The sequence below is a fragment of the Megalobrama amblycephala genome, linkage group LG8, assembly GCF_018812025.1.
Source record: "Megalobrama amblycephala isolate DHTTF-2021 linkage group LG8, ASM1881202v1, whole genome shotgun sequence".
In the NCBI taxonomy this organism is placed as follows: domain Eukaryota; kingdom Metazoa; phylum Chordata; class Actinopteri; order Cypriniformes; family Xenocyprididae; genus Megalobrama; species Megalobrama amblycephala.
In genome coordinates, this window is record NC_063051.1 from 22,245,486 (window position 1) to 22,264,521 (window position 19,036).

At 36.8% G+C, this 19,036-nt stretch overlaps 1 long non-coding RNA gene across 2 annotated transcripts; it reads left to right on the forward strand.

Annotated features, from left to right (window-relative positions):
* Positions 1–897: 897 nt before the first annotated feature.
* On the forward strand, positions 898–14,371 carry LOC125274038. Of its 2 annotated transcripts, XR_007186177.1 has the most exons (4): positions 898–1,026; positions 1,596–1,699; positions 4,492–4,622; positions 13,245–14,371. It is a non-coding gene; the product is annotated as an uncharacterized LOC125274038 (long non-coding RNA). The 2 variants fall into 2 exon arrangements; XR_007186176.1 differs by lacking the exon at positions 13,245–14,371 and having other exon boundaries at positions 4,492–5,452.
* Positions 14,372–19,036: the final 4,665 nt, after the last annotated feature.

Sequence of the window (19,036 nt, forward strand, 5' to 3'; positions counted from 1 at the left end):
CAACCAAGGCCTTCCTTAGAGAGTTCCAACCCGTCTCCAATGGCCTCGAGGTGCTTGCAGTCAGACTTGACAAATGGTGTTGCTGGGCCGTGCATCAGCAAGCCTAAGGCTAACTGACTTATCACCCTGCTATCCCAAACTATTACTTTTAGGGACACTTGGTCTATCTACAGGCCTTACTCACATTTTACCTTTCACATCTGTGAAGTTGGAGTGACTTCAGTGTCAACAACATATTAACAGTGTAACAGATGATTTCTTGTGAGGCCGACACCTTTTGCATCTTGTAGCAGAACATTCAGCATGCCATTAGTAACATTTTCCAGTCACACAATTTATTTTTCCTCCAAAATAAGATCTGATTACTAAAAGAGATCAAAATATCATTTTCATCCATGTAGTAAACAGCATTAATGTCTGATTTGTCTACCTAATTTGTGCTGGAAGTTTCGTATGTTTTTCTTTTGCATATATTTTTGCTTTGTTTCCAATAATGATAATAATAAATAATAATTTAAATTAAAATTTAAATAAAAAACTTAAAAGGATAGGATACATTAATGTTATAAACTGTATTGTAAAATGTTATAAACTGGATTAATGTCTGCAGATCATCTGATTACATAAAAACAGTAGGAAGTTATATGAAAAATGTGTTTGTGTGCATATACCTGTATGTATTTGCCTCAATTTTGGGTGTTGATGCCAAATTTCGAACTTAAGAAATGTAATGGCCCTTAGCCAAATCTTTGTACTTTTCTTATCGCTAAACTGGAATGTGTAACCGTGTCATTCACATGATCTATGACGCACCTCTGATTGCTATTTGGCTCATCTCCCAGTCCCATTGAGCAACAGAAGTAAATCTGAATAATCAATTTCGCAGTTTGAGCTTTTCCAGTCGAACAAACATGAGCATTGGGTCTGACAGCAACAACCTGCCTACACAACAGAGATGTCAGAGGCAAACTTAGGAGTTTCATCATCCCTTTCAAGCAAAAGCTGTTTTTGTTTACTTCTTGGACAGTATGTATTGCTCAAGTGTTACTACTGTGTTTATTCAGAAATCGATTTTACTTCACTTTGATCGTCCTTTTGATGATAATAATAACCTTGTTCTACATATACAGACTTTTTTCTTTAAACAGGCAAAGTTTTAAATCTGTTTTCACAGAACTCTGTATGATTATTATATAGACTTACCAATTTAGCCTGAGGTGAAAATAAATTCTTGTAGGCTTACAGACTGCAAGCCTGCCTTACATGACAAAAAAAAAAAATGCAGGATGACTCTATGTATAAGCCTGTAATGTCGCATGACTTAACCAGTGACGATGTTCTTAAATGGGGCTATTGTGACATTTTTCTTGAACAAAATGTGTCTTAAAAGACAATTTTTTCAAATCTTCTCATATTCTTGACAACAAAACAGTGTAATTATACAGTAGTCAGGATTTGTCTGTGCCATTACATGTCCACTGTTGTTTGTCACTGGAAGTTTTTGTTTGGAAAGCACAATAGAGCTTCTGAATTGTACCTATATTTAATCCCCATCTTGCCTGCTGTCAAACTGAGTTTTTCCTTGTGCATTACAGTTTTAATACAGAGGAAACAACTGTCTTCGAGGAGTATGAGACAGACATTCAGCATTAGCTCTCGTTCACTGTGGGACTGAAGTCTGTGGCAGCAATTTGCTACGGTAAAAGAAATAGAATTCTTTGATTGGTGTAAAGGACACATGAAGGTTGTACAGAATACGTCTCTCTCACTAAGCTCAAGAATTAGGTGTACAAGCCATATCATCAGTCACTGTCAGTTTATGTTACAATATATTAAAAAGTATAAAAAAAAAAAAAAAAGAACCCTTGGATTTCCTTACTGGAGTTTATTACCACACAGATTTGATTTGAGAATTATAACATACAAGCAACAATTTGCTTCCTTTTTGTGGGACATGGGAATAGTCTAAACTAATAGAGAAAGGCACGGTGGCAAAATAATCAAAGCATTTCAATCACTCTGTGCTGTGCTAAATTGTTGGAGCTTGACATTGATTTTCCTGGCAACTTTCAGTGAGCTCATTAGAGATTTATTTATGTATATATCTGTTTGATGTGCGTACATATTAAATGTACTGTATGTATATACAGTATACTGTTTGAAAATGCATTAGACCACAAGCCAGACGTAAACAACTCCTTTTGGAATCTGAAAAATGAGAGGATATTCAATCATCTTTAGGTAAACAGATTCCTTTAAGCCCTAAATGATCGTGATATACGGCGATTATATAACAAATAACTCTTTACGGTAAATATTTATAAATATCAGTAAGTATTTTCCATGCTTCCCAAAAAGCAATTGCTCAGCCATATCAATAATAAAACCACTATTGTGGAAACAAGGTTATGCTTCACAATTGAGATAATATAAGTGAATGGAACATTTGTACAAAGAATATTTGTACGAGTGTGTAGCCTGGAGCCTGTCTGTCTGACTGTTTGCTTCATTTGCTTGAGTTAGGGCATCTATTCCAGCAGGACAAAATCTATAGGCCATGGGCACATATCTTAAACAGTTTGTCATATAGTGGGGTTATTGTCAGGAGAATCAGGTCCAATAAGGACAAGTTCAGCCAGCAGCTATAACTCTGCAGCTCTTGCCTGTGGTCACCCACTAAAGCTAAGCCGGGATGAGCCTGGTCAGTACCTGGATGAGAGACCTCCTGGAAAATAGGTTGCTGCTGGAACAAGTGCTAATGAGGCCAGCAGGGGGTGCTCACTCTGTGGTCTGTGTGGTTCTTAGCACCCCAGTATAGTGATGGGGACGCTATACTCACCCAAAAAAAAAAAAAAATGCACCGTCCTTAGGATGAGATGTTAAACTATGGTCATAAAAAAAATCCCAGGATGTCCTTTGGGAAGTGTAGGGGTGTAACCCTGTGCATCCTGGCTAAACTTGCCCTTTGGCCTCTGTCCATCATCATGGCCTCCTAATCAACACATATATTTAATGATTGGCTTCATCACACCAATAAGCTGGTGTGTGGTAAGCACTCTGGCGCACTATGGCTGCCGTTGCATTTTCCAGGTGGATGCTGTGCATTGGTGGTTGATGAGGAGATTCCCATCTTCCATATGTAAAGCACTTTGAGTGACAAAGAATGCGCTATATAAATGTAACAATTTTATTTAGCCAGTCATAGTAGAAAATGCATTGTGGCGCAGTTGGTTACATAAAGTGAAGTATCAATAGGACAGCATGATAAAGATAACTCTTAATAAATTGTTAAAATGATTCAATAAAAATAACATTTAGTTAAGTTCATGTAAATTATTCAATAATTCAAAGTTAAAAAAGACCATTTTTAATGCTTTTACACATTTTCCATTTTAACAGCACTGTAACATTCACTTCTTGCTCAATGAAGAACACTCGGAATCTTTTTCATTGGATACTTTTTATAAACAGCCCACCAGTGTGGTTATGTGAAGTAGGCCAACCAACATTTAGACTGCTACTGTAGCTCTCTACAGGTTTTTCTCACCAATGTGGAAAAATGTCAGTCTTTGCAAACTGGTTGTGTTTTAATAATACTGGCTGGAGGTAGCAGTGTGGGTAAATTGATTTACGAAATTCATGCATGAGACAAAAGTTGCTTCCATTTCTGGCAGAGTCAGACTCAGATTTGTCTCACAGTTGAGCAACATCTGCATTCCCCCATGGTATAGAAGGCAAATTGATTTTATCTTTTCCAGGCTGTCAGCAGTGTGACAGAACATTATAAAACAAAATACAACCACTGAATCCACAGGATGTCTAGGGCTGTACCTCATTCCACTCCTTTGTCCCCTGTGATGTGATTCAGTATATCATGAACATGAATTTGGCCACTAAATCTACTAAACACTGGGACACTGATGACTCAACTACAAGGTCGCTCGTTAAAAATGTAGCTGTATAACACGCACTACCAATATATTTTTTGGGGCATTTTCAGAGCTGTTAAAAAGTACAGTGCTGTTTTGAAATATGCACTTGTCATCCGATTTTGACTTTTATTAAAGCAAAAATGGCAAGGTTATGCAGAACTTACTAAATTAACAACAGCAAGTCAGAGACTGAAGAATAATACATTTTTTTAAAGATGTATTCTGGGAATTTATAAAAAGCGAACATTTCAGTGCACTGAAAAGAAAAAGTTAGGACAGTCCTTGAAATGGCAGAAGGTTCCAGGCATTGTGATTCATTGTGATGTATTGTGCTGCATTGTGATGTATTGTGCTAACGAACTAGGGAGCAGATTCAGACATCCTATGTAACTGTCATGGTAAGGCTTGGACACAATGACGATGTCAGAGTTAGAGGAATAAACTGGTAACTTTATTAAATGAAGCAGCAGAAACACAATCCAATGTAGGTAAGAACTGAAGAGATGGATAAATAACAATAGTGGAATCTTTGAAGATGATAACTGGTATTGTCTTACAGGTAATCCGGGCATAAACACACAAGGGAGCAAACGAGACAAACTGGATGACTTGGAATCGACTTGGAACAAGGAACAGCACTGTAGATGACAACTTAAGCTTACAGTAGGATATTCTCAGACAGGTTTCCAGGTAAGAGAGTCTGTATTCCCTTGATGAGGCCAGACAACTGGTGATGGTGTGTCTGCTTTATAGTGCTGGTGATGAGGCCTGATGAGTGGCAGGTGTGTGTGGTTAGTACTCTAGTGACTGTACAGGCTTGATGTGACAGTGAGGTGGAGAGATGGATCATGCATATACACCTACATACACCTGCAACTAGACTGTTGTGTTCAGACTGGCCACCTGAGCACTAAACCAGTGGACATTTAAACTTTTTTCATAAACTGTGGATTGGCATTCATGGGGGGCGGCCATCTTGAATTGAGTAAAAGACCTGAAAGAACTTTCATCATGCTTTTTATACTTTGCCATGTTGCATCATGGGAATGGGAGATACCAAGTTGGGGGGGGGGGGGGGGGTGAAGGGGTGAACATTGTTTTATGAGGTTATTGCCCTTGACTTCCTCTAATTTTTGCTTAAATGAAGCTGATAATGGGTTTTATTGTGCTATTTATATTTGTGTATTGAAGGAAATGAGGTTATGTGATCTTTAGTACTTTCCATGTAAAATTATAGCTGAGAAAAGGTTGTACCCATGTGTATAAATTCTCACACAATGAAGTGGTCCAGGAGTCTAGGACTGATGTTCAGTGAGAGCAGTAGCTACTGTGGAGTACTTTGATTTTTATTCAGCACTTTATTATTATTATTATTATTATTATTTGTTTTTGATTTACATTGAAGAATTTTTTTTTTCCCCTCTTTGGGAAATTTGTTTTTTTGTTTGTTTTTGCATCTGTGAGCACTCTGCACTTTACTGGCTTGGGAATGTCCCCAAATAAAAAGGGAAAAACTGGCATTTACCGTCCTCCAGTCATTCATTGAAGAACTTTTGATGGTGTCCTAAGTTGATACATTGACAGTGAGTAAGGGAGAGCCTGGCGTGATTGTGACATTAACATGGTAAGGAAAAACAGTAATGTAAGACTTGTATAGTAAATAATCTGTTCAACAAAATTATTATTATTTACATTTATTTCTTCACATCTTCTAATTTGGTTTTATTATTTTTATTTTGTTTAAACAAATGAGATTTATATAAGAAGGAGGAAACAATGGAGTTTGAGACTCACTGTATGTCATTTCCATGTACTGAACTCTTGTTATTCAACTATGCCGAGGTTGAATCTAGGGCACCTTTAATTTATTTTCTTTTTAACTTTTTTTGGGGTGGTGGGTGACGGTTAGCATCAATGTGAAGGCCATTGTACTATGTATTTTAAAATTCTATAAAATAAGCTTTTGTCATGAGTTAAGTAAGATTATACAGGACAGGTTATGCATATTGTTAAACACTGTGAAATACAGTCAAACATTTTCTGATATTTTCAGCAACTGCAAACATGATGAAAGAGTGATAAATTATTGAGTCTGGGGGGAAAGGATGCTGGCAAAATATCTTAACAAAATGTTGAACTTATTTGCAGCATTCACTGCCCCCAAGAGGAAATAGCAGAAGAGCTTAATTTGCTACAACAACCTTTTCCATTTTCATTATACTGTAGTCTAAGGGTGAAAACTGTGGTTCCCTGAGAAGGGAAACGAGACACTGCATCTTGGATGGATGCTATGGGGATGCCAGCAGCTTATCTGGTGTCTGAAGCATGTGTGAAAACATTCCAATCTGGAGTGGTTTCCCAAAGCTTACTATGGTTGCAAGTTCCATCGTTACCAATAGAGTTCAATGGGACTTATGACTATGGTTCACCAACGATGCTTTCAGGAAACGCACCCCTGATTGGTTGGCGACGTCTATGACATCATTAGCAGAGTGCCCGGAAGTATAAGAGGATGCTTTTAGCAATCATCATCAAATTCTTTGTCTGAAAGAGACATGCAGGCAGACCCAATGGAATGGCAGTGTCTCGTTCTCCTTCTCAGGAAACCACTGTTACAGTCGTAACCTGAGATGTTCCCTTTCGAATAGGAACTCTACACTGCATCTTGGATCGACGCTATGGGGAGCAAGTACCCACTCTGCCATGCTACGGAAATGCCTGCCTCACTAGGTGAAAATCTGCACAAACATAGCATACATTGACTTAACGGATTACTTAGCTGGAATCAGAGCGTCCATCCAGGGCACATACATATACAGACCGTCTAGAGAGGTAATGTTCCCTAAGCCATTATCTCTGACAAAACTAGAACATCCCTTAGCTTCTATGCCTCTATCTGCCTCAAAGGAACCTTCCTCCCTCCCCAGCGGCAGAGCTCTATGGAAAAATGGCCAGGCTGTGACCGCCTTTTCTTGTCTGACACTCTCAGGAAATGCCTGCCATAGGGAGTTTTTTTTTTTTTTTTTTTTTTTTTTTTTAATAAATATTCCACTATCAACCTTGGCAGTAACACTACATCTGAGGGAAATGCACATAAATTTTCATATAGGCTGTGGAACAAGAATGGCAAGTACTATAATGCAGCAAATTCTTGTAATAAACTCCAAGCAAACTGCAGCTCTATTAAATTACCCTATACAAGAAGGGGAGCACTCACACCCTCCTTGACATTTATAACCCAGGCAGATTCGCACCATTTTATTTGGAAATGATTGGTGGAAAATACCAAGGAGAATCACTTTTTTTTATGTATTTGCCAAAATCTCTACTCGGTAACATAGATGACTGGTAAAGGAGGGCAAGGGACCCTCAGACTGTGGCGGGCCAGAACCCCCAGAGATCTGGATCTGGATGGAGACCAGGCGGGGATCTGGATCGGCGCGGGATGTATTTCCTGAACGCCGCCGACTGCGCCCTCATCTCTCTAAACTTTCTGACTACTTTCTCAACAGATGTGCCAAAAAGTTCAGAGGGCAAGACTGGGGCATCAAGGGGAAAATTATTTTCTTTCTCCCTGATGTCCACCAAGTTCAGCCACAGATGCCTCTCGATGACCACCATCGCTGCAACCGATAGCAGATGCTGTTTGTTGAAATGTCCCGGAGTGCAAAATCCGTGGTGTGGCGCAGTTCAGCTAACACTTCAGGAGACAGTTCCTGGCCCTGATCTAAAACTTTAGCAGATCTGCCTGGTAGGCCTGCAACACCACCATTGAATGCAAGGCCCCCCCTGGCCTGACCTGCTGTCACCCTGCATACACCCTGCCATTCAGGCACAAGGGGGACTGAAGTGGCCTGGATGCCATGGAAGGAGCCTTCAAAGAGGATGATTCGCCCTTGGAGAGATCCCCACAGGGGGCATCTTCACATATCCCCGCTCAGCTAATCCTTCCACATTTGCTCAGTTTGAATGATGAAACGGATAAATCCGGGCTGAATATAATTTGTTCCATGATTTGTCGGAAAGGAATGGAGGGCTCATAGGGTAAGGGAGGACATGGCCTAATAGGAAGTGCTCATCCAGCCTACCACAAGCAACTTCCTGTTCGGATGACTCTAGAGACACCACATCCTGATCCAGCAGATCACACGAGCCTGCAATCGAGGCGCGAGAAACAGTCAACCCCTTTTTTTAACTCCTTGGCAAGCTCGACCTGCGATCCCCATGACAGAAGCCTTTGCTTTGCCCCTGGCAACAGCGGGACCTGAGCCATGGGGTACAGATGCTTGCTCCACATCCTTCGAGAATAGGGACAAATCAGAACTGAGCTTTCGCATTTTTAATTTCTCACAATGAGCACATGCAGAACCCTCGAGCGCTGAACGTGCATGCTCCTCTTCCAAGCGATTAACTCCCTGAGGTCTGAAAACGCGCCGGCGCGTTTTGCAGGATTTTTTTCACATTGCAGCAAAACAGACTTAAAATACTCCATCATTTCTTGTCATAGAGACATAAGTAATATATCAATTAAAACTATAGAATGTCTTCTTTTATTTGTGTACACTCAGAGTAAAAACACAATGTTGTGCTTTTTGTAAAATAAAGAAAACTAACATGATGCGTGATCTCTCGTCTCCCTCTGCACGAAGTCCAATCTGATAGTTCTCAGAAAATGAACTGTAACTTAGTGAATACTAATGACAAAAAAAAGACATTTATGTGTTTTCAAACATTGTGTTTAAGTAATCTGTATGAAAAGAGAGTCATGTCAGAAGTCTGTGATTCAGCTCATTATCCGCTAATGTGGCCACGCCCACGGAGGGAGCGCTATTCAGACGCAAATTCAGAGGCAATACTTGTATGCATTGTCTCAATCGTGTATTTATTGTCGTGAAAAGTGTTTATCTGGATGTTAAAGCCATGGTTAGCGACCTCTAGAAGACATGCCGTTAGTTCCTGGTTCCATTTCTTCTTTATATGAATTTGTGGCCTAAAGGTGTACAGAGAGCGCCCTCCGGCTGCAAGTATGAATTGAAAACACCATTCCTGAAATGTCCTCTTCTTCTTTAGAATAATTTGTGGACTAAAGGTGTACAGAGCGCCCTCCGGCTGCAAGTATGAATTGAAAACAGTATCCAGCACTCATAGTGATGATAATAAATTTGAATAAATATTACTCCTCAGTATAGAATATTGACATAAACATATAAGAATCCATCAATATTTCTCCAAATGTGCATGCTTTTAAGCTAAAAGCCTATATGAAATGCCATAGAGGTTACATAATTGTTCAGACACTTTACATCACAGAAATACATTATATTTTCAAGAATATAATAGAATACCATTATTTTAAATTGAGCTGAGACATGATTACAGAGGGTTTTTTCACAGCCTACCTGACTGAAAGGCCTCATTAATATGCAAGTCATTTCAGGTCATTATTATGTGATTTTTTTGTCTTCTCAGGTGTAAATGACCCATTATTCATAATGATTCACGCCTCCATGCATACTGTGTTTTTTGACAAAAAGTGTCTTACAAAAACTAAATCAATATATTGTTTTATATGAACAAGTGGGCATTATAATTTTTACATAATTTTGAAGCAAAAACTCTAGTCTACAACCTCCAATATCCAGAAGTCTTGTGAACACAGATTTAATATACTTTTTTTGGCCTTATTTCAGTGACTTAAGTTTTTTGTTTTTTCAATAACCATGCATAAACATTATTCCTTCAAAAATACAAACATGTACATACATGTTTCTCACATATTATGGTAGCCTAGTTTGTGCTGAATACAGAGTAATGACACTTTTGTCATTAATATGTTTAAGAACAACTGAAAAAAGCACAAATGTCAGGGCATGTCAAAACTTCTCCAAGCCCCAAATCAGCCTCAGACTCCAGAGGGTTAATGCTCAGGTTGTGTGTGTCCTCAGGTGTCGAAAACCTAAGACATGAGGCACACATTTACTAAAACACTTGCTAGGACTTACCATGATCCTGCATTTACCACGCGCTAATGATACAAATGGCTCCTGAAGACAAAAAAAGCTGATGATGTGCGCTAAGGGCATCCTCTTATGCTTCCGGGGACTCTGCTAATAACGTCACAGACTTTAGCCAACCAGTCAGATTGGAGTGTTTTCATATGTGCTTCAGACACTGGATACACTGATGTCCCCATAGCATCCATCCAAGATGCAGTGTAGAGTTTCAATTTGAAAGGGAACACTGGAGATAATATATTAGCGTAGTCTCTCATTAGCTTGTGGAGTTGCTATTGAAGTGTTGGACATTTTCATTCTCACCTTTACTTCAACTGTAGAGTACAGTCAGAGCCCATGGGAGAACACACTCCGTACAGACAGAGCACGGTGTGTCGAGAATGAGTGATGATGTAAATGCTCAGCCTGAAATGAGCAATATCACATCGGAAAGCATGTGTTTCCTTGCCCCCAAGATAAACAGAACTCATTATATCTCAGCACTGATGTATTATATATGTGCTATAATGTGCGTTGCTGTACTTTTTAACATTTGCATTCAAATACCATATTGTTTCTGTTTCCGAGTGTGACACACTTTTAAAATATGTGGTAATGTTCAGAACACAGGGGATGCATTCATTAAAGATTTGTTACAATGAAAGATTTGGTCATTGTAAGCAAAGGTGGGTAAAGAGTATAAAGTAAAAAAAAAAAAAAAAAAAGCTATGCATATTTGCAGAGAAAAGCAGGCATTGGGATTTAGGTCACATAAGTAAACCTGACTTAAACACTTTAGGGTCCATGTGAGCCTTAATAACAATTCAGTTCATGGATGGTCTACTGTGCAAGCCAGTGGAAGCATTACTGGAATCAAAGTGACCTACAGGTCTGAAACTTTCATCCCCTGACAAAGAAATCAAGATTTAGTATGTAGGGCACACAGAAATAAAGAAAGGAGAGGTCCTTTGCTTTCTTCTCTCATTGTTACAGCCTTTTATGAAGACCTCAGCAATCCTTTTTAAATGTATATGAGCTTTTTTGGCATCACATGATAATCAGGGTTATTTAGCATGTGATGCCGAATAACAACTCAATTACACCTGACTCTATATTTTCAGAGTTGTTTTAATTTTTGTGATCTACATTACCCAATAAATCAAATGCACATTGACAAATTGCCCAATCAATTGGTCCTAAAAATGAACATTTCATACATTTTCAGCAATTTTATTATTACTGTCCTGTTCTTTCTGATTTGAGACTTCTGTCTTAGGAGCTGAGTATGCTTTGACAAGTGATTTATTAGAGATTTTACATTTCACAGAAGAAAATCCCTTTGATGGGTTCATTAAAAAGTTATTTATTTTATTAATGCCTAGATTACAGTCTGCCAATTTGTACCACAAGTGTCCTAATTTTTATCTAAGGGCCTTTTGCAGAAAGGAAGCAGGACGTTTTTACATGGAAAGAAACACTTTATATGAAACTCTTGTTAAAGAAATGCTAGCATGGTGCCCATGTTATTTGGCCAGCACTGTTTTGTGTATAGAAATTCAGTAGCTCTCCAGTGAGCTGTATTCTAATATTATTTTTTTACTGGTGAGCTATTGACTTTGTCAAGTTCGTATCATTGTTGTCAAAGAACTGTGTTTGGTGATGTATCTCCCTATCTTGTTTCTGTTTTATGGGCTGTCAATATGAAATATGAAATTAAATATTAAAAAGTGATATTGGTGTTTGTGATGCTGTGGCAGGGCCCAGACTAGTGCTCTTTATATCCATTAATATTGTTGCATCCACTTAAACTAAACTCATGTAGGACGTAACACCTGTTAATGAATAAGCTTCATGAAACTGGCCACTGGATTACCAGCCCAGATAGTCTTGTATCTGTAAAATACTTTTTATTTCCTAAAATGCATTTTAAATAGATATTTAAAAAAATTTTATTCATTGGCAAGGTCATTAGCTTACATATCTTTGGAAATACTATAATAGTTAATTATATAAATATATTCATGTAATTCTTTGAGATTTATAATCTATTTGTGTTGCTTACAAGAAAAAAGATGTACTTGACTATAGCACAAAGCATAAGAAAAACTATAGACAAGTTGAAAACATTACCAGAATAGAAAAAGAGATGTTGTATCATCTTTTTCATTTTTTTATTATTATTATTTTTTTTTTTTTTTTTTTTTTTATGTGCTGTATTGACTAAAAAGTACCTGGAGGTGCATTGTACATTTTAATAAAGGAACCTTTTGTACTTGCTAAGATCTACATATCTGGTACATTTTTATCTTATCAACTTATACTGTCAGATTAACTTATATGAATATCCATCTCTAATACATGGTTCACCATTTTATCTAGCGCATATAAATATATAATTTTTTTTTTTTATATATAATGTTAAAGAAGTCATATTGTGAGAAAAGCGTATTTTCCTTGATCTTCTGTGATAAAAGAGTTCATTGTACTTTGGAAACTTACTGCAACTTTCATAACTAAAACTTATTTCCAAATCCAAAAAGAAGATTCATAAAAAAGACAAGCTGCTTGTTCTAAAATCCTTGGTTTTAATATATATCCACCCACATTTATGTGTTATTTATGCCCTATTTTGTGTTCATGACCCTGCCTGCCACATTCATAAGGTATTAAAGAGGAGGATAGGGCTTAGCAAATTACTGTACAACAAAGCATTGTGTGCTCTCTCTCTCTCTCTCTCTCTCTCTTCTTTATTATTTTTTTGTTTACATTTAACTTGAAAAGCAAAGTACAAAAAGCCATAATATATAATAATATTTATAATAATGCAAAATAGTAATAAAATGGTATTTGTTTTTTGTTTTTTTAGGGGATCTTGGTGAGAAAATGTATTGTATGACCTCTTTAACAACAATGTAATCCTTTAAAAAAGCCAATAACTGCTACTGTACACTGATGTGGTTACTGAAGGAGAAGCCAGTCGAAATTGATGTTGCTATAGGTTACAGAATTATATAACATTCCACAGAAGCATGTTTACTTGCGCAACACAGAAACCTAGTCACGAGTAAACTTGAAGATGAGTTTAAAATGACAACATGTTGTAGGTTTAGAAGTGAAACACACCCAAACTGGATTGTCTGAAAACACAATAGTACAATTTTTAGCTCCTCTCATCTCATTCATGCCATTATGTATTGTATTGTAGACTGTATTGATTTATGTATTGTAGATTGTATTGACTGAAACTGTGGTTTCTGGTCAGTTGCATGAATTCAATAACAGTACATGTGTTTCTATTTTAACATCCCTATTTTTCTAGGAATGGCCCTGGTCTCTAACCTGTTTTCACATATGCTGCCAGGTATCTTAAAACCTTCTGCAAACTCTAAGACCTGAAGTAAATCCTGCAACCTCTCCATTGAAATTTATATATTTCACTCCTGGATTCATCCTGTAACCAATCTGAAATTCAAGACTTACCAGCCCACAATCTTGTCCAAATCAGTAGGTAAGTACTTAATAGCCGATAATCTGCCAAGCTTGTAGCCCAACCTCACCAACTTTGGAATATGTCCATGTAAAAAGTACTACCCTCCCCGGCAATGTGCACTCAACATCATTTTTGTGTAGTACCTGACAAACCTGTGTTGCCAGATGATGCACCTACTTGAATACAAAATCCAAACAATCCTCTTGTGCAGTCAACTTGTCAAAGTTGTATTGTTAATGAGGACAGGTTTCTTTTGCAACCATGACAGCGTATGAATTAGAAATAGACAGTTCAACATGATAGCCTCTAATTTTTTTGAGTACTTAATCCCAAAACATATTTTTCTTTTTGAGCTTTGTGCATGATACCATTTGATATAGCTTAGATGTCACTTAGAGGCTTCTGCTTAGTAAGAATGTACTTAATCCTTACAATTGATGTTCGGCAATACAAATAACTGATTACAATAAACTGCTACACACTTGGTTTCAGTTGTTGTTGTTGTTGTCTGCCAATTTCCAAGTATTTTGGGACTGGTTTGGCCAGAGTCTGCAGACGAAAAAAATATAGCTCTCAACACTGTCATTAGGTACACACAAAATGTCTCAATGTTGTCAGGTTAATGTGGTTGGGAAAGCTTGTGACACAGGCAGGAATAGGGGACAGATGGGAACTGTTCGGTCACTTATAGCGATCAACAACTACCTTGTTATCCAGGAAAAGACTCTCAACAGCACAATAGCTTTATAAGTATGTTCCTAATATTCCAATGAGGTCTGCTCTTGTTTTGGACCCTACTGACTTTTATTGTATAGAGAAATAATATTTTGTCAGATCAAACCTCTTTCAGAAGCTCAAATATATGCTATGTAACCAATGAGGTTCATTCTTGTGTGTTACGCAGCATGTTTGAGCTTCCGGAAGAGGTTTGCTTATGATCTAGAGCTTCTGCTTATGTTCGCTAATCAATGTTTACATGAGAGTAAAAGCCTAAATTAAATCTTTTCATCATAACAAGCGATCGATTCTCTTCAGAAAATTTGGACTAAACCGCTCAATTCATATGGATTAGTTTTCCGATCTCTTGATGAAGTTTTTGATGTGTCAAAGTGGTAGTTACAAAAGTAGTCAATGGAAGGAAATCTGACAGCATTCTGTCATCAACAAGATCTTTGCCATTTGTCTTGCGAAGAGGATAAAAGTCTTATGGGTGTGGAACGACATGAGGGTGAGTAATTAATGACAGAATGTTCGTTTTGGGGTGAACTAAACCTTTAAGAATGAATTGTTCAGCCCATTATACTGCAAATTTGTTTTGTAATAGTCCCAGAAAGTTCCACTCCTTTGGTTTTGGGAGTGGCTTCTTATGGTTCAAAGTTTTAATTTCTGTGACATGACCTGGGGTGAGATGCATGCTTTTACATGTTTTTTCTATAACCAGTAAGAGTCTAGTAGTATATTTCCTTGTACACTCTCATGTCAACTTGTATGATATGACAAAATTGTTTGATATCCTACATATGGGATCTTATGGTCATAAGTGACTTTTATTGGGGTTTTTCCCCCTATTATAATCATGGTTTATTATAGGGGCAGGGCTTCATGCTTAGCTTTAGTCTTGGGTTGTATGTTGTACCGTCCAACTTGTATGGATTCTTACGATTTCTGTCATCTTATATGAATCACTACAGCTTCTCATGAGTCTGAGTTGGTATTTCTACTTTCAGCGTTATGCTCATTGAAATACATAACTGTAATTTCTGGCAAATGAGTTATGGAATATTCTAACAAAAATTGGTTACACTATTTTAAGGTGTCTTTCTCACAGTGCAATTATACATTTAAACATCAAGAAATATTAACTAACTACATGTACTTACTACAGGGTTAGCATTAGGTTTGGTTTGGGGTTAGTTGCATGTACTTATGGATAATTTATTTTATTACTATGGTTATTACTGTTGTAACTACATGTAACATATGTAACAAGGACAGTGTAAAATAAAGTCTTACCCAAAATTTCCTCTCAGTTCTTCAAAAGTGTAACATTTGTTAGCTATATGCACAATTCATCTTATTTCATAAAACAAAATTTTCAAAAGTGTTGGCCAAAACACTTCCATTGCATTTTGTAACTACTGTATTTTATGTTTGTTGCTTTACAACTAAAAGTGAAAGAAATGAAAAGAATCACAAATTGCACTGGTTCTTAAACCAGCTCACTAGGTTTGAATGAACAGAAGCATGACAGTAGGCAACATTTTCAGTTAATAATGCCTTTATTTTGCATTCTCCCTCATACAAAGATATCTCATGGCTTTAGAAGACATGGAAGATCATATAAACTAACACATTTGTCCTTCCTGGCACTTGTTAGCACCTGCTCCTGTTTACTCTATTTGTATGTTTCCGCGTGGAAAAAGATAAACGATGCAATGACCCTTTTAAGACAAAATTCCCTAACAAGCCAGAAAGAGAAAGCCAGAGTCAGTAAGCTACTATCTTCTTGCCAATCTAAAATAGCAAAAATGGGTTGTGATTAAAGGAAGGGACACTGCTCACAAACTCCCAGTTGATACTTTAAAGTTTAGAGACTAAGAGCAGTGCAATACTATGCCCATGTTTAATGGGAACTGGCCATATATTGATTACCTAGCACTATTACAAAGCTAAGTTGGCATTTATGATTAATAATGCAGTCAAGTTAAATAAACCGAAAAACATCTATCCTCCAATAAGGTTATGCAATAACGTGTGGTGTTCAACAAAAATGGTTGGAATGCTGTGGTTTAAGGGTGTCTGTTACCACTAATGAGCTGTCACTTTCATTGTTACAGATCATGCTCTTAAAAAATTATTGGAATTCAACACCAAACAATATACCCATATGCAGTGGCCTGAACCTTAACAGCAAATGTGACGAATGATGGTGTACACAACACCTAACATAATAGTCCATTGCTAGTTTCTTTGGTGGAGATAAAAGAAGTCTTCATAGTTTTTTTTTTTTTTTTTTTTTTTTTTTTAGATAGTGCTATAAACATTGTTTTATGCAAACAAGTGCTGTTCAACTTTTCTTCTGACTACTTGTTTGATACGTTAACTAAGTAGTTCTGATTTATTTGCATTTTCTCTCCAAATAAATAAAATGATACCACTTTTTTAATGATAAAACAGTCAATGGGATAACTAAAATTTCAATGTACTATTATATGAAAAAAAAAAAAAAAAAAATGCATGCTGTGAACTAATATAACACTATTCATTATATTAGTCACTCTGTGGAGTTGACTGATGAAGACAGAAAGGAGAAAAATAAAGTTTGTCTGAGTAACTGTTTACATGCTGTAAGATACTTTGGGTGTCGTCAGAAAGAGTGACTGGAAAACAAAATGATTTTGACAATTGCCCCAAACTGTAGCCTTTTCACAGTCCAACTCCTCACTGTCCATGTCTGTATGTTATTTGTGCATTGCATAGGGATTGAGGAAATGTCATGAATTATTTCAGAATTACTACGCATTTGTTAAAGTATATATGTGTAAATATATTGGTGTAAGTAAATATATGTGAACTTACTTTAAGTAGAAATGTATTCTGCCAGTGCGCTGTATCAGTGCGGTTTAATCACAATGTGTGCTGTTGCCTATGGTGATTCAACAGAAAATCCCACAGATGAATAAAACTACAGGTGTCACATGTGTAAATGTATTAGCAGACTAGGTGTTTGGGCATGTCTCACTAAGGTGTCTATATTGTATCTTCAAGGATGGTTCTTGATGTACAAGTATGACAAAGCCTCACCTTGACTATTACTCAACAGCAAATATTTTTGTGTCTTGCTAAGACTTAAATCTCTTTATATTAACATTTCAAATTGAATTAATATCTAAGATGGTTTTGCTTGTTCAGATATTGACATACAGTATGCCTGTATAGCTGATAAAACATTATGCATATCAGGAATTTTCATGTTTAAGTATGTGCTCTTTCTGTAAACCTGCAGGGAAAACATTGTTTACAATCAGATAAGTCATTTACTCAGTCCGTAGACTGTAAAAAAAATATGGACGTAGTGTCTGTGACGTTACCCGTAGATTTCTGAAGAGCACTTTGAAGTGAAAATGAGGCTTCTGCCATCTTAGCAGCGCATCACCGCACGTCACTCCCGGATAACTGAAAATGGACAAAGAGGCGGGACGTGGTTGGAACTGAGGTGCCTAGTTGCTGAAACCTAGCGCGACGTGATCGTGTTAGCAGGCAAAGGAGCTATCTTAATAAAATATTAATAAAGATAAGTTATATCATTAGAAAGTTCTAAAGGGTTACTGTCAATCTACAGTGTCTGTGATGCTCCAGCACCAGTAATTGTAATTTGTCTCGGGTGTGCAAATGACAACACAAAAAATCAAATGGGACTTCATATCTTTATAATGAAATAGCGATCGAAAGATGAATCCAATCTGTGGCACTTGGGTAAAATACCCATTAGTGTCCATTGAAAAACAAAAAACAGTACTTTTTGTCCAAAAAAGCGTTAAATCCATTAAATATTGATATATTATCCATTGTTTGCATCACATTTCATCTGAATGATCTGCTCTCCATCATCGTTCTTCAAGAAATTGTGCAACCTGAGCAGCGTTTATGTTGTAAAACTGTATATGATTGTATACATTAGACTCTTACAAACAAATGAGCCTGTGTCCAAAGTATAATTTTTCAAAATAGTGCAGCAGTTTTAGTTATAATATCCAAGCAGTGCTGTCAGAGTTTTATATCCTTCCGCCATTGTCATTGTAGTAAATCTCACGAACAAAATTTTTAGCCAATGCCACGATCCAACAACGTGTGTTCTGTTTATCTTCCGCATCTGTCTTGAGTCTCAACCATTAACGCAACAAGCCATATTATTTTAAATTGTATAAAATAATCCCGAAAAAAAGCACAAACACGACAGAGATGCCAAATTCAGCAGATGGAATTAGCTGAGGTAAATTGATGGCTCACAGACAGTAGTGGCAAACCTGTCACTCAAGTGACCACGCCCTTAATTATGCAGAACTTTAATGCTTAATATAATTTAAACGGATGAGTTATAAAAAAATTCACCCCCCTCAGAGTTGTTCTGAAGGGCAAAATCAGCAGTATAGACCAAAACTACAATTTGTACCAGCTGTAAACATATTTTTTCTAGGGCTGTCAAACGATTAATCACGATTAATCGCATACAAAATAAAAGTTTGAGTTTGCCTAATATATGTGGGTGTACTGTGTGTAATTATTATGTATATATAAATACAAACACATCCATGTATATATTTGAGAAATATTTACAAGTATATGTATTTATTTATATTTTTATATAATTTATATTATATATAAATACTTTTTTTGTACATAAATAACATATTTCTCTTAAATGTATACGTTAATTTGTGTGTATTTATATATACATATTAATTACACACATTACTCACACATATATTATACAAACTCAAACTTTTATTTTGTATGCGATTAGTCGCGATTAATCATTTGACAGCCCTAATTTTTTCTGTTGTAAAGTTGGGCATTTTAACATGGGGGTCAATGAGATTCTGCTCTCTTTTGGACCCTGT